General features: G+C 36.3%; 1 protein-coding gene and 1 long non-coding RNA gene across 2 annotated transcripts in view; both read left to right on the top strand.

The window, feature by feature from the left end:
- Window positions 1-20,108, top strand: part of ARHGAP15 (Rho GTPase activating protein 15) — a 594,269-nt gene that overhangs the window by 155,195 nt on the left and 418,966 nt on the right.
- The window catches only part of LOC121106297, a 13,576-nt gene continuing 8,472 nt past the window's right edge, over window positions 15,005-20,108 (top strand). Inside the window, exon 1 of the long non-coding RNA XR_005838903.1 lies at window positions 15,005-18,368. This is a non-coding gene — a long non-coding RNA (uncharacterized LOC121106297). The remainder of the gene's footprint in view (window positions 18,369-20,108) is intronic.

The following is a 20,108-nucleotide window of genomic DNA, read 5'->3' as shown; positions in this document are numbered from 1 at the left end:
AGATCACGATCAGCTCTACCAACCTCGGCTCACATCTCTATTTCTGACATCCACTTTACATACATATATAATAGGTGAGGGCAATGTAAATGTGATCATTTGAAATCTTTGCGCTTCTCTTTTTAATTTGACCCTTTTTGTACTCCCCGCATGGTCTGAGCATAGCTGAACTAGTATGTGAAATTCTGTTTATACCGTGTGTGTATGCATATGAGTACACAATACATATGTGCACATGCAATGAATTCCTATAGAAGTACATTTACTGCTTCCTTTTATTGTCTCTGGCAGAAAGATTGCTAGTTGTTGGGAAGGAAGTCTGCTTTTGACTTCAACGGAAAATCTACCCTAAAAGACATTGGAAAAGATCAGTCTCAATCTAATTATCTGGCTTATGACAAGTGCTTTCTTCCTTTCTCCAAATCCATCTTGTCTTTGCTTGATTTCATTGTAGACTTGAAACCGTACTTTAGGACATAAGCTTGCCACCCTGAGAAGAACTGATATCCCAGATGTGTCCTTGAAAGCTCACTCCAAAACAAGGAGGAAAATAGGATGGGCTTTCATGGGCTTCTGATCAAGTTTAAAGAATTGTCTGAGACTTCTGTTCTGCGTGTCTCTCCAGGGGAGGCTGAACCTTATATTTGGAGGCTGCCTCTCATGCCAAGAGAAGGATGCTTAGTGTCCGTTTCTGCAAATTGACTTTCCAATCTTTCAAATTTGGGAAGACTGTATCAGAGTCATTATTTGAAAGATTATCTTCTCAAGTCCCTGGCATTCCCTGGTGGTTCTAGAACTCATAACCCTTGTACACACTGTGTGAATACTCTTTGCACTGATGAGAAGCATAAAGAACCAAGCCCAGTGTACGCTCACGTGGGAAAAAGTGCCACGTGATTCGATAGTACATGAATCTGCTTAGGTTGGTGGCGGAGGGTGTCACGCTAAGCCATAGGTCACGGGGAGGGCACCGCTCATATGTGTGCATGTCCACTCAAGTCTTGTGTGCATCCTACACCTCCCACTGCAGACCAACCATTTTTCCTTTGGAGTCACGTCTACAATATGCAGAATGGTTATGCAGGAAAAATCCATGGCAACAGCACACACGGAGCTTGTTAATTTTATTTGAAAAAATAAGCTTACCTAGTTTTCAGCTTTGACTTTTTTAAAAGATATGTTTCTTTAGATTTACCTGATTCAAACTTGAAAACAAATAGTGCTGTACGATGTTTTATGTTTTTTTTTTTATTATTTAAATTCAATTAGCCAACGTATAGGCTGTACAGTTTTTTAAAGCAATAGCTTACCATGGGCTTTATGAATACCTAAAGGCTATTCGCTCTTCCCTTTAGAAACCATGGAGGCCCCACAGAGATGTTAAGGGGGATTCTGTGAGTACAAAACCAAAACCATAAGCAAGAGTGAGAAAAATAGGATATACACAAAATAAAAGGATATAAAAGATGATACCAAACATCTGAAACGTGGAAGGGAGAGGAGTAAAGAATGAGTTCAAAAATAAGCGACCGTCAGCTTAATATAGGCTGCTATATGCAGAAGACGTTATATATAAATTGAAAGATAACCACAAATCAAAAAACACTAATAGATACACAAAAAATAGAGAGTAAGGAACCCAAATATATCACAAAAGAAAACCAGCAAACCATGAAAGAAAGCAAGACAAGAAAGGATCAGAGAAAAACTACAAAACGACCACAAAACAAGTAACAAAATGGCACTAAATACATATCCATCAGTAATTACTTTGAATGTAAATGGGCTAAATGCTCCGATCAAAAGACATAGGGTGACAGAGTGGATTAAAAAAACAAGACCCATCTATACTCTGCCTGCAAGAGACTCATTACAGACCTAAAGACACCTGCAGATTGAAAGTGAGGGGACAAGAAACATTTAGCATACAAGTGGATGTGAAAAGAAAGCTGGAGTAGCAACACTTAACAACGGACAAAAAAAAAAGGCTTTAAAACGAAGTCTGTAAAAAAAAAAAAAAAGAAAAAGAAACCTTGGAGGTATTTTTCTGTACTGTGTATATTTTCGTCCACAAGAATATTTTCTTCTTGTCCTCCTAGATACCTGGGACTTTTTTTTATTCTCTGCAGATATCTTAGAGGACTGTTTAAGAACCCTAGCCATTTCATCTGCTCTTAGCCTCACCTGAAGGGCAAAATCCCTAAGATCTTGACACAAATGCTGATAAATACATGGGATTATTAAAGGTGCCGTCTCAGCAGAAGAGGTTGCCTGCCGCCTTCGTTCTCAAGGAGATACATATTTCACCTAGTAGCAAGACACCAACTGCTGCCACAATCAGAAATCTCTGAAACGTCTTTAAGCTAATCATCTCTGAACATAAGCCTTTGTTGTTGAATCAGGGACCTTCTAGAAGCAAGACACAGAAACCTTTTTTTTTAAATTATTATTATTATCTTGTTTTTTTTTCCCCTCTCTACCTTGCACAAAACAGCATCAAGCCTGTCACGACTACCAGTAAGGTTCACTGATCTGTCAACATTCACCCCTGATGAAGACAGTGAGAGAAATCCGTAGCTCCGGAGAGTTCAGGAGAGAACCAAACAGAGTGTTTGCAAAAGAGCATTTTTATATGTTTTCTTGTGACAGCACTAGTTTAACAGAAAATAGTTGGAGTGTGCCAAAAAAGGGGAAAAAAATGAAAGACAGTAGTAGTAAGTTAGGCTAGCATGACATGATGGATCTGGGCTATGACAAACCGAATTGGAAAAAAGCTTCCCTGGGGACCAACTATACCAGGTTTGCTGAATTTTATTTCTTGATTTCTTACTGTGCAACAGTGCTTTTTACTGTTAGATTGACTAGGCTTCAGAATATTTTTAAAATTGTACAAATCAAAATCCATGTAGCTTAAAAATGAAGGATGTAAAAGGTTTAGGAGTTTGATGTATTGAAAGGCATTCTGTATTCCCTCATGTGAGTATTAAATATACACTTTGTCTGTTTGATGAATTTTAAATCTTTGTAGAAGGCAGTACACACGATAGCAGTTTACAGGGCTGAAAACCCTGGTTGGGAAGAAGGACATAGATTGCAGAAATTCAAAGCTGCTTTCCTTTTATCCCACTCAGATGTGCCCCAGGAATTACAACACACAACCTCTGTAGGATCTCATCTGAGATGTTTATATGAAGGACAAGTAAAGAAACCTGAAATCTGAGCCCTTCTTAACAAAAATGTGAAGCCTTATTCTTGTTACTTGTCCTTTTAATTCTTACGTAGTAGCTTTCATATGCCCCAGACAAGGTGATTTCTTAAACGAGTCACCCATAATAAGCTTTGAATGAATACTTCCATGAATGGACTATATTAGAGTCTCACACGATTTTCAGTATTTTAGCTACGGATAATAAATAATTACAATAAACAATTTGGGTCTGATTTTCAAGAAGTTTACAACCAACTTGAATAATTCATGTAATTGTCAGAGTGCAAAGTGATGGGTATTAAGTGACAGCCACGCTCCAGGCAGACAGCAAACTACATCGGTCTCAGGCAACACAATTCCATGATGTTTCCCATCAACTATGTCAGGGAGAAGGTGTAGAGAAAGTGGTTGGTGAAAGTGAGTTTTGGTTGAGATTTAATAAAATAGAAGATCTAAGCATTGAGAAACAAAGGCTACATGGCAAGATGTAGGTTCAGAAAATATTAAAGTAGGAACCACAGACTGAAATGCTTATGGATGGCACAGTAAAGAAACAAAATGATGTGTTTTAAGTGTTGAGGAAAATAGGGTAATTTCAAAACTGGAGTTTGCTCGTCCCATCTGGAAAAAAAAAAAAAAAAGCCCACTGCTTTTGAAATCATTGATACGTGAAGGAAAATGGAGTGAAATTCCCAAGTCTTCTGGTTTTCAGAAGCAGAAATCTGGATTTTTACATGAACTTTCTTGATTTTAAACATTAGCAAATAGTTTTTAAAATTTTAAACAATATTATGTGGATCAAATAAAATACATCTAAGATTTGTGTTTTAGCCCATATACTTTCAATGTGTGACCTTTTTACTAATTAAAAGAGGCAGCTTGAATTATGGATACACATGTAGAAAGTCTGAGTTTGAGAGTGTGGCGGGTGAACTATTCCGGGAATTCTAAGAAATAAATAGTTTAAGCAATAGCTGGCTTCACTGGGTAAGACTAAAGAAATAAAAGGGATTTGGAAGTCAAGGAAATACAGGGGTTCTTGGGGAAGTAATTAAGGTAGCTGGAATGGTGGCAGGTAACAAGGTAGAGAAGAATAGCATCAGTTAGGTGTTGATCTCATTGAGGAATATGAAAGATTGGTCTGGGAGGCTTTGAATGACAGAAGAAAGCAGCAGGGTGTTATAAACCTGCTAATGAGATTATCAGTCTGGGGAAAAGCAATACTGTCCTGTGGCCTCAAAGTAGCATTGGGAGTGCCCAAAGTCTACACAAAAGGAGTAGAGAATTACCAACAAGAGCAAAGAGAAAGCCTAAGTGATTTTGACCTGGTTTGATAGTTTATATCAAAAATGTATCTATTCAGTTGGTTAACTGAATTCAGTTCTTTCAAAAAATATACTAAAGATTTAAAATTTGTTAAGTATCAGATTAAAATTTTTGGGAGGTACAGGGGATAATATTGAATATGAAGACACACTGTCCTTAAGATGTTTAAATATGTAGGGAAGCAGCAGACACACACACATACACACACACTCACACACACACACTGACACACAGGCACACACCCCCATGTGTTTTGTTTTATTTTGTTAAGTCCAATGATAGAAAAGCAAAGCATTTTTGCATGGCAGTTCAAAAATCAAATGGTTGTTTTCAAAGAATTGTTTTAATGATATATATGTAAAGCAGAGTTCTCCAGAGAACCAATAGGAAATACATACATACATACATACACACATACATACGTATGTATTTTTTTTGGTAGAGATTTATTATGAGGAATTGGCTCACACGATTATGAAGGCTAAAAGATCCTATGATCTGCCACCTGCAAGTGTGAGACCCAGGAAAACCAACCGGATAATTCATCCCTAGTCCAAAAACCTGAGACACCAGGAGGAACTGATGGTGTAATTCCAGTCCCAGGGCAGGAGAAGATGAGATGAGATGTCCCAGCTCAATCAATGAGACAGGAAAAAAGGGACAAATTTCTCCTTCCCCCATTTTTTGTTCTATAAATACCCTTCAGAGATTAGATGATACCCACTCACATTGAGGAGGACAATCTACTGAGTCTACCAATTCAAATCACCTTCACAGACACACCCAGAAATAATGTTTAACCAGAGCACCCTGTGGCCAGTCAAACTGAAACATAAAATTAACCATCACACCATGTAATGGTGTTTTCCCTGATTCTAAAGAACTCCAGTGCTTTATTATCTGGTGGGTTCCCTTCACAGAATCACAATAGCAAGCCAGGGGGAGCGCTCTGGAAGATGTCAGGCGATCTGGATAAGACCCTCTTTTCTTCCCTTCTCACCTCTTTCATTGAGATCTGGTTCCGGTTAGCACTAAGCTAATGGGCAGTGAGTTAAAAGTTTTAATTAGGATGGATTGATCTGAATTCAGATTGATTCAGTTTGAACTTTTGCCCTGTGTATCTACCCATTTTATCATTGCCCTGCTTGGATACGGCACCAAAGCCTACTTCCCTGTCCCCTCAAGGCTGGGGCTGAGACTGTCATTAAAAAGTAAATTCTCCAATATCTTTAAGACTTGTACTTGGATACTGGGCAAAGTTAACTAGAAATTCATTTAGGTAAATAGAGCATGTTTTAAAATTTTAGAATAAAAATATTTTAGAAGCTGGAAACTTTCAAAATACTTTTGGAAAGCTATAACTAGTTCTCAAAGAAACGTACATTTCTCAGTGGTGTTAATGGACAGCTATAGCCAAGTGTCCCCAGATTAATAACAGTAAGTGTAAATAACAGTTGGCTTTTCTGTCCTACAAGCACATCCTGTTCTTATTTTGAAACACAGTTGCTTGGGCTTTGCAATGATTTACCAATTTCATCGGACATTTAAGGTAACATTAACTTCTAGCCCATAACTTAGAATATTGTAAAAGGAGAAAGTTAAGATAAATCAATGGTTTCTATGTAAGTATGATTGCTGGTTTTTTTTTTTTTTTGAGTTAAATTAATTACTCATCAATGCATTTTTCAATATATAATGCAGGAAAATGCCGATACTACTCAATTATTTTGATCCATTTTCACCTTAAACTATGGAAATAATAGGGATGCCACCCCTACTATTCATAGATTGGTATCCTCTTTGGTTTTTGTCTTATTTATGTGTAAATATGCATAGTTCAAAACTTGTTAGTAGCAACGCTAATAATGTCATTTATATACTTCACCTTGTCCATTTAAAATGGATAGTTCTATTTATAGAGTAACAGCCTGTAAAATTGAATTAAAAAAATTTAATAGAAAAGGCAGTCCTTTTAAAAATTATTACAATAGAAAGAAGCATAATTTTTTTCTTAAATTACTCCCAAAGCAAGTTTTTTAAAAAATCTTTTTTTAGTTCCAAAACTTTAAAATAGTCTTATTGATTTTTTAAAATAATTATTTATGTAAAATAATTTATGGCAGAGTTTTCAGTATTTGAAATATATATCCTTATAATAGGAATTTTACAAGACCATTAATTTTAGCAGTGCTAGGAAACACAACTATAATTTAGGAGCTATTGTTGATTGTTTCTAGAAATAGATATTGACCCCATTAGTTTTAAGTGATAACATTACTAAGCCAAAGTATTAATCCAGTGGTGGCAGAATTAGTGATTTTAATTGGCATTTTTATTCAAACCCTTCCTTTAGCATTTAGATTTCCTTTAGCTTATCATATATAAATATAAATGTAAAATTTAAATAAATTATCTTCAAATTCTCATTTTTAAAGTCATTACAAAATTAATGTCTGTGGAAGCTGCAGTGCCTAAAGTCTTTTGTTTGTTCTCGTCACTTTGGTATGCATTTGGGTCTGGTGGTATTGATGCCACCCTCTCGGACATTGTTTCATTAATCAAGGGGGCACCTGGGGTTCAGAGAAGGCTTGTGGCCCACTAATCAATCACTGAGTCATTTATTCATCAAGTAATGCTCTCAAGGAGAGGAAGTCATCATCAGCAGCAGCAGCGCAACAAAACAATAATAACAACTAGCCTTTATTGGGTCCTCGTTATGTGTCAAGTGTGGTTCCAAATTCAATGTGTATGAAGATATTTAGTGCTCACAGCAAATGAAATGGTTTGGAAAGTGATTTTATGATGTTTCTTAGCTGGACATGCTACTGTGAAATATTTACACACATATAGCATGTGTATGTCCATTTATATTCTTGTCTTAAGACCCATAGATGTTGTGGTGGCAGGGGTGGGTAGGGAGGGTGCTTGATGAAGGCTACCATCAAACAAATCTTCTACCAACAAGAGTGTAATTTGTATTCACTTTGGCAGAGGTTAGATTAATACTGATGTCAAACTTTTAAACCACCTCAGAGCATCAAAGATGTCAGGCTTTGTGAATGATGCCTAATCCCACAAGTACCTGGGGAAAGGCAGGGACTGAAAGTGCCTCAGATATGGGTCTTACGGCTGGGAGTTCTGGAAGGGAACTAAAAGTGATATATGTGTTGTAAATATAAAGTGTTAAAATGAGAATGTGGTGATGGACTGTCCGTTTTCAAACCCAAATTTAGGTATTATTTGATGGCAGATACTTAACACACACGAACATACCACACAGGAAAAATCCTTCTTTCTTTCTCTCTTTCTTTCTTTCTTTCTTTCTTTCTTTCTTTCTTTCTTTCCTTTTCTTTTTTCTTTTTTGCCTATTTAGTTGTAAAATTGTGCACTTAAAAAGAACAGAGAACAGCAAAATCAAGGATATTTATTTGTATCACTTTACTATAAAACCATTTAAGTGGATTTGACAAAAAATTCAGTAAAGCTCTGGGAACTTAACTAAATGGTAAACTGGCCTTGCTCAACTCTTTACTTAAAACTCCTTTGGTGTTTGTCATGATGACAAATGATCATCTCCCCCTAAGCCTTCCTTTCCCTTAAACCTGAATCTTAGTAAGCACCTTTCAAGAGCCTAAGACAGTCTCTGCTGCAAAAATCATTTACTTTGGAACCCAGAGCATTTAAGTTTATGATGATCTGAGAAGCACTGGTGAGCTATGATGCAAGTTTAACACCATTTTCTCAGAATGTAAGTACCAAGTAGGCAGGGGGATATTACCACATGTATTTTCTTGGTGCTTTCCGAAACTTTGATATTTTGTGAGTTAATAATTAATTTTTGGTAAGATGGGTACACTTCTCTCCAATTTACTGATGGGCAACAGATTGGTTGGGATAACACTAGCTACTGGAACAAATAAACCCAAAACCAGGTAATGGATCAAACAGAATAGAACTTTATTGCTCACTCTTGTAAAGTCCAGCATGGGCATTGGTGATTGCAGGCTGCTTTCCTGCAGGCGGTATATCAGGGACTCCTAGAGATTTCCCACCAGATGGACCCAGTGTCATTAGCATGTGGCTTCTGAGGTCACTGTGTGCATCTGCATCAAGCCAGGGAAAGGAGAATGAAGAAAAGGAGGGGCACACTTGAACTGGAAGTGACACACAGCACTTCTGCTTATGTTTCATTGGCCAGAATGTGGCTCACCATTTAAAAACAAGGGGGAAAGGTCTGGCAAGTATGGTCTCTGGGGGAAGCCACTTCCCAGCCAGAAATGTGTACTGTGGGAGGGAGACCACACATATTTGGCAGCATCATCTGCCAAAGACAGTCCAGAAATATCAGCAATTATCCCAAAGAATCCTGGGCCGGTGCACTGATCAGTGACTGAGGAGTCAGCCCCCCGCCCCCACCACCCCAACATCCAGCCTAAGTCTCTGCACTAGGTCACTGGTCTCCAGCCAGTTGGACTATGCTTTCAAATAAGTGACCTGTACTTAGAGAGAAACCAGACGGGAATGTAACTGAATACTAAGCTAATAAGAAGAAATGTAATCCTAACAAAGTAATAGCCCTCATGTATTTAGCACTCACTGTATTTCGGGTATTGTTCTAAGCACTTTATATATGTTAGTTTAATTAATACTCCGAGTGATGTGAAAGGCAACTATTTTTATTAAGTCCATTTTACAGTTGGGGAAACTGAGGCATGGGGACGTGAATAAATTCCCCAAAGCCATATGGTAAACATCAATTGGAACTGAATTTAAATCTAGACGATCTAATTCCATTAGACTAGCATATCTCCCATGAAAGAAAGAAAAACGTCATTTGAAAAGAAAGAAGAAAATTGGGAGGAACAGTTTCTTCCTGAAAGAAACTTTCTCTAATTAGATTTGGCTTAGGCTACACAGTTTATAATCGTGTGCGACTCATCCCAGTCTGCAGACTCCTACCTTGTCCATATCCTGAGGGCTCAGCAGAGGGCAGAATTCTTAAACGACCTCTAATCTCAAGGAATTTAGATTCTGCTGAGAAGAAGAGAGATTTCTAAGACTGATAGACGAGGACAGTCGTGATTAAAGGACAAATAAAAGGGAGGCAGTAGGATTTCCAGGAAGGGCGGGACCACTACACACGGATTGTCAAGAGCGTGCTCAGGAAGAATGGGAGACTCGGGCTGGTCCTTTTATGAATAGAAAAGAAGTACAGAGGGTTTCAAAGGAGAAAGATGATAGGAACAAAGACTCGGGTGGATAAAGACAGTATTTGTAGCGGCATGGCTGTAATAGAAGGCAATTTTGGGAATTAGTGAGAGTTATATCTTTATCCATTTTCACTTTAGAACTTATTTTTGCATATATTTTTAATTCAATGTAACCATCTGGTGAGGCCTGGCACTCTACGATTTGTTGCAGTAGTAATGTTTATCTGAAGAGCTACGTATGTAGGCACAGGAAAATGAATACTGGGTTCTGGGAACAAAGACTGGGGAGGGATTTCCAAACAAATGCCACCTTCTACTCATTTCAACAAGTGTGGAAGTTAAGGAATGTGCTTTACTGTAGTCACATTTCTGGGGCCCGGAGCCTGTTACAGAGAACCTAACCACGTTCTCAGTGTTCAGCCTGCCCTGCTTCTAAGTACCTTTAGAGTAACTGGCCATTCTTCTGTACCTACATCACTTCTCATCTTTGCCTTGTCATGCAGAGAACACTTCATCCCTCTTTCCAATCAGGGGATGAGTCCCTGGATGACATCGAGGGAGTTCTGAATTCTCTGAGGAGCCACCTCTGACTATTACCGTTCTTCTTTGTCAATCACAAAGCACTTCCAGTGACATCATTGCTGTTGTCAGTATTATGCTGTTGCTGTGGGCAGCATGAAATTGACAAGGAACGGCAGAGAGAAGAGCTGAAAGGGCACTTCTGCTTTTTTGATGCATCTGACACCTGTAGTTACAAGAAGGAAAACAGCTTTCATAAGCATATTGCTGGGTGATGTGGAAGGTGAATGATTATTTAGAAGTAGCTTTTCAATGCAATAGCACAATAGACTCCAAACTGCTTCTGTGCACTTTTACCTGGAGAGTATCTCCCTAAGTAGAAGCAATCTGGTCAGACAGTTTCCTAGAAGTCTCTGGATCAGGAGTTAGGCATCAGTGAAAGCCCAGTCTAAACCTCAGAAACTCTTGGTCTATGAGGTAGGAATCCTCACTTGCTCCGATTTTCATGGAATATGTCTTTTGTTTTAGCTTATCTGCTTGTCTGTGTTTCTTCTATTTGAGTAACTATATTATAGCTAGAAAAGCTAGTGTCCAAAGTGAAGAAGAAAGAAAAACATACCCTTGTTTCTTTTGGTGAAGCCTCTCCTAAGAGTGAGCAGACACATCTGCTTGAATTCAAATTATGGTTATGATTATGATTATGATTATGATTATTATAACAGCAGGTCTGACAGGTAAGTCATGGCAAGTAAGGGGACTCAAACCCACATAAAGTCAGTTATATTGATAACCAGGGTAGTTTTAATACCTAAGTGGACAGATTACAAAATTGAGGAATGATTGATCATACTGGCTAAGGATCGCAGACCATAGGTTGTGCCTTGAACCCTGAGCAGCCATACAGAGTATACAGTATTCAGCAGCTGACTCTAAATCTTCACCTTCCTTAGCAGCCCACAGTGCAGATGTTGTCCTGATAACTCTGCTTGGTGGCTTTTGTGACACTGTCATCCTGACCTTTCTTTAGTTGCCTCACCATGATTTCTATCTCGTTCCTCTTTAACCTCTCTTTGTGAAAGAGTATTTGTGTCTTTAGCAGGAACTCAGGACATTCTCAGGCAACACTGTTGACTTGTCTCTCTTACCAGTACATCTTTCTATTCCAGGCTCATTATGATGAGTGCATGAAGCATGATGAGAAATGATATCATCCTTCTTACTTATGGGCACTACAGGAAAGAAAAAGAAAATTCTCTGTGTAACTGTTTGCATGTCTCCTAAACCATGGCAACTAAGAAAAACTACAATTACTGAAATAAAGTTCTACATCCCAGGCTAAGCTGAAGAGTCAGTGCAGAGCCTCAGTATTTCATATATATGCAGTGAAACAAAAATAACAAGCAAACAAAAATCCACAGGAGTGTCAGGTGCCAATTACTAGGCTGTCTGCTTTGCATACAGTATCTCATTTTGTGATCATGAGAAAATTGAGGCATAGAAAAGTTAAGTAACTACCCTCGGTCACACAACTAGTAATGGCACAGGAATTTTTATTCTTCCCCATAGAAGCCCTAGATTTTAGATAGATTTTGCGTTGTCTCATACATAGTGCACCTTGCTTGAACCTTTTGCTCTGGCCATTCTTCTACATTCTTATATCATTTTGTAGATTTACCTTTTTTTTTTAATTTATTTTTATTTTATTTTATTTATTTATTTATTTATTTATTTATTTATTTTTTAATAAAGATTTTTTTATTTATTTATTCGACAGAGATAGAGACAGCCAGCGGAGAGGGAACACCAGCAGGGGAGTGGGGAGAGGAAGAAGCAGGCTCATAGCAGAGGAGCCTGATGTGGCTCGATCCCTGAACGCCGCGATCACGCCCTGAGCCAGCGCTGCAGACGCCAACCGCTGTGCCACCCAGGCGCTCCTATTTTTTATAATTTTTAGTTTGTTATATTAGTCACCATACAGTACATCCCCAGTGCAAGTAGTAAGCTTTTACTTGAAATGTTCAATTAAAGCAGAAGCTATAAGCATTTTTGTGCATTCCCCAAAGCCGGATCTGCCTGCTTCCTGTGTGACCGGGTGGATCATGTTTTACCATACTAGAAAAGCTACAGGTGGGGAGAGTTAGTAATGGGTAGGATTAGGCTGCATTAAGCTCAGATTTTTAATAGAGTTAAGAATGATCAACTTAGGAATTTCTGTGACCATAAATGAGTGAAACCATATGATAATTGTCTTTCTCTGCTTGACTTATTTCACTTAGGATAATCTCCTCCAGTCCCGTCCATGTTGCTGCAAATGTTGTATAATCGTTCTTTCTGATGGCTGAGTAATATTCCTTTGTATATATGGACCACATCTTCTTAATCCAGTCTAGATTTACCTTTTTAATTCTTAAATTATATTGCACTGGGTTAACAAGTATCCTTTTTAGTGGGAGTCTCTTATATTCCCTGGCACATATCTAGTTATTAATTGATTATATATATATGTGTATATATATATTCTCTATCACTTCTTTATCACTCTGGTTCTTTATCACTTCCGTCTCTAGATAACATCCTGTCCTCAGATATCTCATCCACATGTATATTACTATACAGATTGGTACTTCAGTGTCGTCTATGTATTTCCATATGGAAGAATTAGTAAAAAGGTAATGTTATGTGTTGTAATGAGCACTGGGTATTATATAAGACTGATGAATCACAGACCTGTACCCCTGAAACAAATAATACATTATATGTTAATTTAAAAAAAATTTTTTAAAAAGGTAATGTTAGGATTCTACCTCAAATGATGTAGTCCCTAGTTAGCATCTTCAAATACTGAAACTCTTTATTATCCTCTTAGCACATGATGGTATTGACAGTACTTTGTTTTACCTTATCATTATAACACCATCTCTGAGAATTTCCACTTATATCATTATAAAATGATTATGGCAGCTTCACTAAGCCTCATTCATGTGAATGGAAAATTAGTGCCATAAAGAAATTCTCTAATAATTATTTTCCAAAACATATTGGTGCTTTTCAAACTTAAACTCATTAAACTGATTTGAATCTCACTTCAACAAATCTGCACTGAGTGTTCTTATTAACAAGTCAGTCTCATACAACTTTTAGGTAAAGATTTAATCAGTAAATATATTAGTAAAATCCACATGCATGACCTTAATCTCATCACATATTGGGCAATAGTGTATATAGATCTCAATACTTGGAAGTAAGTATCAAAATAATTATATAGTAAATTAAATTATCAAAAGAATTACAAAAGTAAATGGTATACCAGATACTGTGCTAGTGGTTTTGCATTCATTATCTTATTTAAATGTGCACAACTTCCTCCTGAGAACTTTTGTTACCATTTTACAGAGATGGTGACTGAATGTCAAGGATGTTAAGTAACTTTCTCCAAGTCACACAATTAGTGTGTGGCAAGAAACTTTTTGGAATACACTTCTCATATATTCTAAAATCCTTATTGTCTTAACTCTGCCACTCTGCCACAGTTAATTCACATTTCTACCCTGGGTCCTCCTTCCATTGTTTTTTAAATCACAAGAACAAGAAAGAGAGGACCTGAAGATGAGTCTGCTATAATGAGAAGTAAGGACTGAGTTTTCTTAAGTTCTAGCTCAAGATCTAAAAAAATAATGTAGGAATTATTAAATTTTATTTCCTAAATGTATCCATTAAAAGAAATATAGGAACAAATACATTTGCATTATTTAAAGTCAGCATGAAAAATGCTTTATGCAAGTCTACAGAGAGAAAGTCACAGAGATAGGGAAAGTCAACTCTCACCACTCCAAAACATTTGTTTGGGTAGTTATGCTTTCCCAGTGACTAAGATTTTCTTCTTTAAAGAGCAAAAAGTAGTAGCCAACATTTAGAATGGAAATACTCAGGTTTTATCACACCTTCCTCTGGCTTTTATGATCATAATTTATCATGATGGTTTCTTGATGACCTTTTATTATACACGTATATTATTTGTTATATGTTATTGTAGAATGGCTCTTGATACCTATTAAAAATGTGGGAGATTTTTGAATCCTACATTGAATTTTTCTCAAATTTTTATAGATTTTCACCTTTTGGTTTCATCCTTTTCTGGCACTTTTTTGTAATGCTATTCTGTGACATTTCCTGTCTTCTTTTTATTTTGTCTTAAGTTGAGAAACTTAATTTCTTAGAATTGTGTCTAAAATAAACATTAATAGGCCTTGGATGAGGATGTAAAGAGTTATGTGTACAAAATACAAGTGTTTTCCATGAATAGATAACTCAGATGGTGAAATTAAAAAAAAAAAAACGATTTTATGCTGACTTCAGACAATGTCACAGTGAATTTGTAGGCTATGTATACATACATGGATATATATTTACACAAATGGAGATAGATCAATAAAATTAGGTAAGTAGATAGACTGCTCTTTAAAGGTTTTAAATGGTGAATATGATCCCACTTGGTTAATCCAGTCAAGAGTTGACCAAAGTGATTACAAATGAAAATTTAAGAACTTCAGTTTCTGAAATACTATTGTGCTTAATTCTAGACTCAGTTATTTACTATAAGTATGACCTTGAATGCATTTCACTCTTGCTGTCCTCAGTTTCTTCATCTGCCAAATAGACCCAATAACCTTTCCTATGTAAGCATGTTGAAATGATCACCTGAGATAATGAGCATCAGGTCCCTTGTTCCATTTCCATTAGCCTCTTTCTCATTTCTTCTATGTGATTCTATACTTAAAGTATCACCACGCCATGATCAGCACTACCACCGCTGCCCCCACAAGACATAGTTAAAGGGGACCTTTAATGAAACTGACTTTCAGATTTTACTTTTTTCCCCCCAAGTTAAATTTTTTTGTTAAGTTTTCACATAAAAAAAAAACTATAGCAAGGTATAAATAATACTTCTTGCTCTGACTAAAAATAATTCTGACACTTTATATTCTTTTTGAAAATTTCAGTCCAATGTGGTGTGAAATTCTGGGCTGAAAATCTGCATTTCTGGTGAAAATACTTATTTAACTTAGTGGCACAGATAATATGGAAGGTGGGAAAGAATTCTATTTTATGATTTTATGACAAAAATTGCTTGGAAGAAGGAGATCAGGCATTCTCTAGTTTGCAGATGACTAAATTCTCTCAGGTAGTGAAATACCAGTCCTTTTTTATTATACATGCATATCTATTCCTTTCATTTGAGCGAAGAAGAATAGTCCTGCCCTTTCACAAAAATGACCCTTTTATCAAAGAGAAAATACTCAGCTGAATAAATCATGAGCTTGACCACAAATAAACTCTCGCGGTTTTATAATCTAACCCTTACTTCGTAATCGGTAAGGGTAAACATCATGGCTTATATCCTTGAGGATAAATATAATAAAACTGTTCCTTTGTAAATAAGTATAAAATTACAAGGTAAGTATGGACATTCATAGGATGCTAGGATCACTTTCTTATTTCTCGCTTGTCCATTTAGCTTTTTAAAGCAGATTGGACTAAAATTATGGTTAGTTTTAAGGCAATGCTCATTGAGTTTTGTGGATACTTCAGAATCATTATTTAAGTCTTATTTGAACTATATGAATTTGCTATTTTTGTGGGTCACAGATGGTCAAATCTTGGCCCTTCCACACCTTTAAAAACAAAGTATCTCAAAAATCAAAGTTGAGTATAATAATGATGAAATTTTAAAGCCCACATTGTTTAGACATATCACACTTGAAACACAACCAACCTTCTTTTTACAATGCTTTAATTGTCAATGGATTCTTAGGAGAAAACACATCTTTAATGTGAAGCAAGTAGTAGAATATCAGTGCTTTAGGGAAAAAATGGTCCTTCTATACAAATGGAATTTGAGCAACTGTTATAAACAAATTAAGGGTAATTTAAAATATATAAATATCATTTAGTGCCAAAAGTATGCCAGTCAAATAAATCTAGTTGATACTATATGCTTTAAGATATTTTCTAAATAAGTGTATTGTGTATCTTATAAATAATTTATTTCATTATAAAAACAGTTTGTGGAATACATCTAGATTGAATTTTTAAGTAAGTTTTTTTTTTTTTTTTTTTGGAAAAATACTTTTGCAAACACCTGTTCCCCCTCTCTACGTTAAAAACTATTGGAACAATCTCAGTAACATTATTGGGCATACTGTGAATTTCTTACATAGGGACATGCTACTTTTATTTAAACAAAAATGCTACATTAAGGTAAGAAATGCCTTAATATACTGACCAAAAATGTAAGAAAGACATAGAAAATCTTTCTAAGACTTATGGGTAGATATTAAAGAGATTAGTCATCACTATAGTGCTCAGATTGGTAGAAATAGAAAGGAACAACTACCTGTATAGAGAAGAGGAATAGAGCAAATGTTCAGATCATGGGGTTTAGAGTGGGTTAGATCTGTGTTAGAATTTTGGCTCTGCCAAGATTGGCTATTTGATGATGGGCACATTATGATTCATCAATCACATCACCTGATAAATAGGGCTGATAATAATACCTAAACATATATCTCAGCCTGGTTATGTGGATCAAAATTTAAAATATGTGTAAATTGCCTTACACAGTGTCTAGCACCTACAAAACACCCAAATATATTAGTTCTTATTGATGTAAAAAAAAAGTATAATTTAGGAGAGAGCATTTAGGACAAGTGTGACTGATCTGGAGACAATTACAGGTGTGCTTGGGTAAATGGACTCCAGGTTCTGACCTCAAGCTTCTGTCTAATTCAAACACCTCTTTCGGATAAACAAGGATTTGTTTTCCTGAGTGTGAGTAACACTTGGATGGTATTTTTCCTCTTACTCTCTCCACCCCTTTTGCCGATATCCCACCAATGTGCTGATCCCCATCTATTGCTGTGTAGCAAATTACCACAAACTTCACAACTTAAAACAACACACATTTACTATCCCACAGTTACCATGTGACAGGAATCTGGGCACAGTCTAGCTGAGTTTTCTGCTCAAGGTCTCATAAGGCTACTGTTGAGGTGTCCTAGTATGGTGTCTTTAGGGCTCAGATCTTATCTGAAGCTCACTGATAGTTGGCAGAGTTCAGTCCCTTGTGATTGTACATGGAGGCCTTGGGTTCCTAGATAATTCATAACCTTGCTGTTCGCTTCTTCAAGATCAGCAGGGGAGTAGTTTCTTGCTTCCAGTTTTTTCTTTTAGGGAAGTACCAATCATCTTTTCAAGGGTACACTTGATTAGGTCAGGCCCACCCAGGATAATTAACCTTTTGATTAACTCCAAAGTCAGTGGATTTGTGACCTTAATTACATCTGCCATATCCCTTCACCGTGGCCATATAACAAAACCTAACCAGGAAGTGCTATTCCATCACTGTCACAGGTCCTGCCCATTACGTAAGAGAATAGATTATACTGGGCATTCATAACAGGGGGCGTGAAATCTTGGGACCGTATTAGAATTCTGGCCACCCTACCTATAAACTATTTCAACTAATAAAGGACCTTAAATTTGGCAACTTATGGGTAACGTTTAAATGATAAGGCTCATTGAAAGCAGCAGTATAATAGGATCAAGATACTATTAAAGTATAGTTGATTAATACATTTTGATCAGAATCTCCTGTTTCATATTACAAACTGAATGAAAAGGGAAAGAAGCCAACCTGGAAATAGCTGGGAGATATTGTCAGTGTAAAAGGAGAGAGAGAAAGAGAAACTTTGCCTCTCAGCCAAAGACAAATTTCTAGTATTTACCACAAGTTTGTTTTGAGTCTGTCATTTTCCTTCCTATGACTTAGGGCAGAGAGGGTGAGCACAGTGGGGTCTTGATCAGGTGGCTGGTAAAACAGGCAGACTTCTTTACATAATTATGAATTTTTATTGTTTTCCATGATATAATTCTTATGGTGTAATTAGTCCCAATTCAATGAGGCATTGCTGCATTTATTTATGGATTCTTATATTTGTTGAAAAGCCTTAATTGGTTTTAGTCTTTCATGAGCATGGAACTAGATATGCAGTTTTACACGTTTCTTGGTGAAAACAGTGCAAGTCACAACCCCTTTCCTCAGACAGGTACACTTAAGTAGCATTAAAAAAAACACAATAGGGGCGCCTGGGTGGCTCAGTCGTTAAGCGTCTGCCTTTGGCTCAGGGCGTGATCCCAGAGTCCTGGGATCGAGCCCCACATCAGGCTCCTCTGCTGGGAGCCTCCTTCTTCCTCTCCCACTCCCCCTGCCTGTGTTCCCTCTCCCGCTGGCTATCTCTCTTTCTGTCAAATAAATAAATAAAATCTTTTAAAAAAAAAAGAAAAAGACAATATGTAAACTTTGAACCCTAAGTTTTGTTTTGTTTTTTTTTTAAACCTTTCAGATGATATACAATGTTGTTAGGTCTATGATTTAGCTGTGGGGTGGGGAAAAGTTGAGAAAGAACCAGAATGGGGATGAAATAAATTATTCCTCAATAGATTCAATAAAAATAGCCATACCAGAAATTGATTAAATAATACCTAAATGTCTATCTTAGAATTTGATTTCATACTCTATTAAAAATTTTCTATTTTTTCCATGCATTAAATGGATTAACAGCACAAGTGAAAACAAGCAAGAGTTTTACAGTCAGACAAATCTAGAGTGGGATTCTAGATTTGCCCCTAGCTCACTGGGTAATAGGCAAGTTACCCTCTCTCAAGGCTTCTAGTTCTTCAGTAAAAAGAGGATAATTGTATCCAGTTTGCTGAATTGACTTAATGATAAGAAAAAGAACACACGCACACAAAATACACAACACAGTGCCCAGCATATAGAAAAGCTATGGTAAATATTATAATTGCAAGTCTTCATACTGCCATTGACATGCTAGGTGGTTTTAAGTAAGAATATGATAGAAAGGCATCACTGCTAACCTATCATGAACGTATCATGCATTCTAGGGAATGCAATAGCTGCAAAATCTTTGAGCAAATCATGGAAGAAGAGGTGCATATTCAGTTTTAAGACCACTTATAATAGTATTATTCCAAGACAATAGTCAGTAAGTTTTCCAGGAAAATAGAGACAATATCTACTTAATTAAATTACTTATTCATATACCCAAACATCTTTTTAAAAAAAGGTAGTAAATTAGGGCAATGGAAATGATAAAGAAACAGACACTAACCATTAAAAACTAGTATTTTTGCTGCTAGCAAAATGTATATTTTGCTCTGACTTTCCTGGTAGCCAGAACAAATTAGAAGGAAAATAATATATTTTAAGGAGAGAAAAATTTTTCTTGACTTTAATTCCAAAAATACTATCTCCTACTATTCTTTATATATGTTAGAACATTGCCAAGGGAATTTTCATTTTTGTAGTTAATATTAAGTTTCTTTAGTAAAAAAAATGAAAAAAAATGAAAGTATAATATTAAAATATAACTCAAGGAAGATTTATTCAGCTAATGAGACCCTAATAAAAATATTCCTGTAGAATCAACATTTTTCTTTCATGCCCTACCTCTGTTTCTTAAAATTTAACTGTAAATATCCTATTCAAAGCAGTCAAAGAAGGTTGGAATTTTAGCTAAGGTATGGGAAAACACATACATAATGCAAATCAGTGGATTCATTTAATACAAATGTATGGATACCATTCCCAATTGTTGTTTCTACTGAGAGCAGAGGTTTCAGTGTACAAAAGATTTGCCTCGAATCTCAGAGTCAAGAAAACTCAGCTCAAACCCAGCCATGCCTAGGTGAATGTAGGCAAATCACTTCACCTACTAGGACAATTATTTTCCATTATTTATTTATTTATTTATTTATTTATTTAT

The sequence above is a fragment of the Ursus maritimus genome, unplaced genomic scaffold, assembly GCF_017311325.1.
Source record: "Ursus maritimus isolate PB19 unplaced genomic scaffold, ASM1731132v1 scaffold_1, whole genome shotgun sequence".
Classification (NCBI taxonomy): domain Eukaryota; kingdom Metazoa; phylum Chordata; class Mammalia; order Carnivora; family Ursidae; genus Ursus; species Ursus maritimus.
This window is presented reverse-complemented; position numbering and strand designations above follow the sequence as displayed.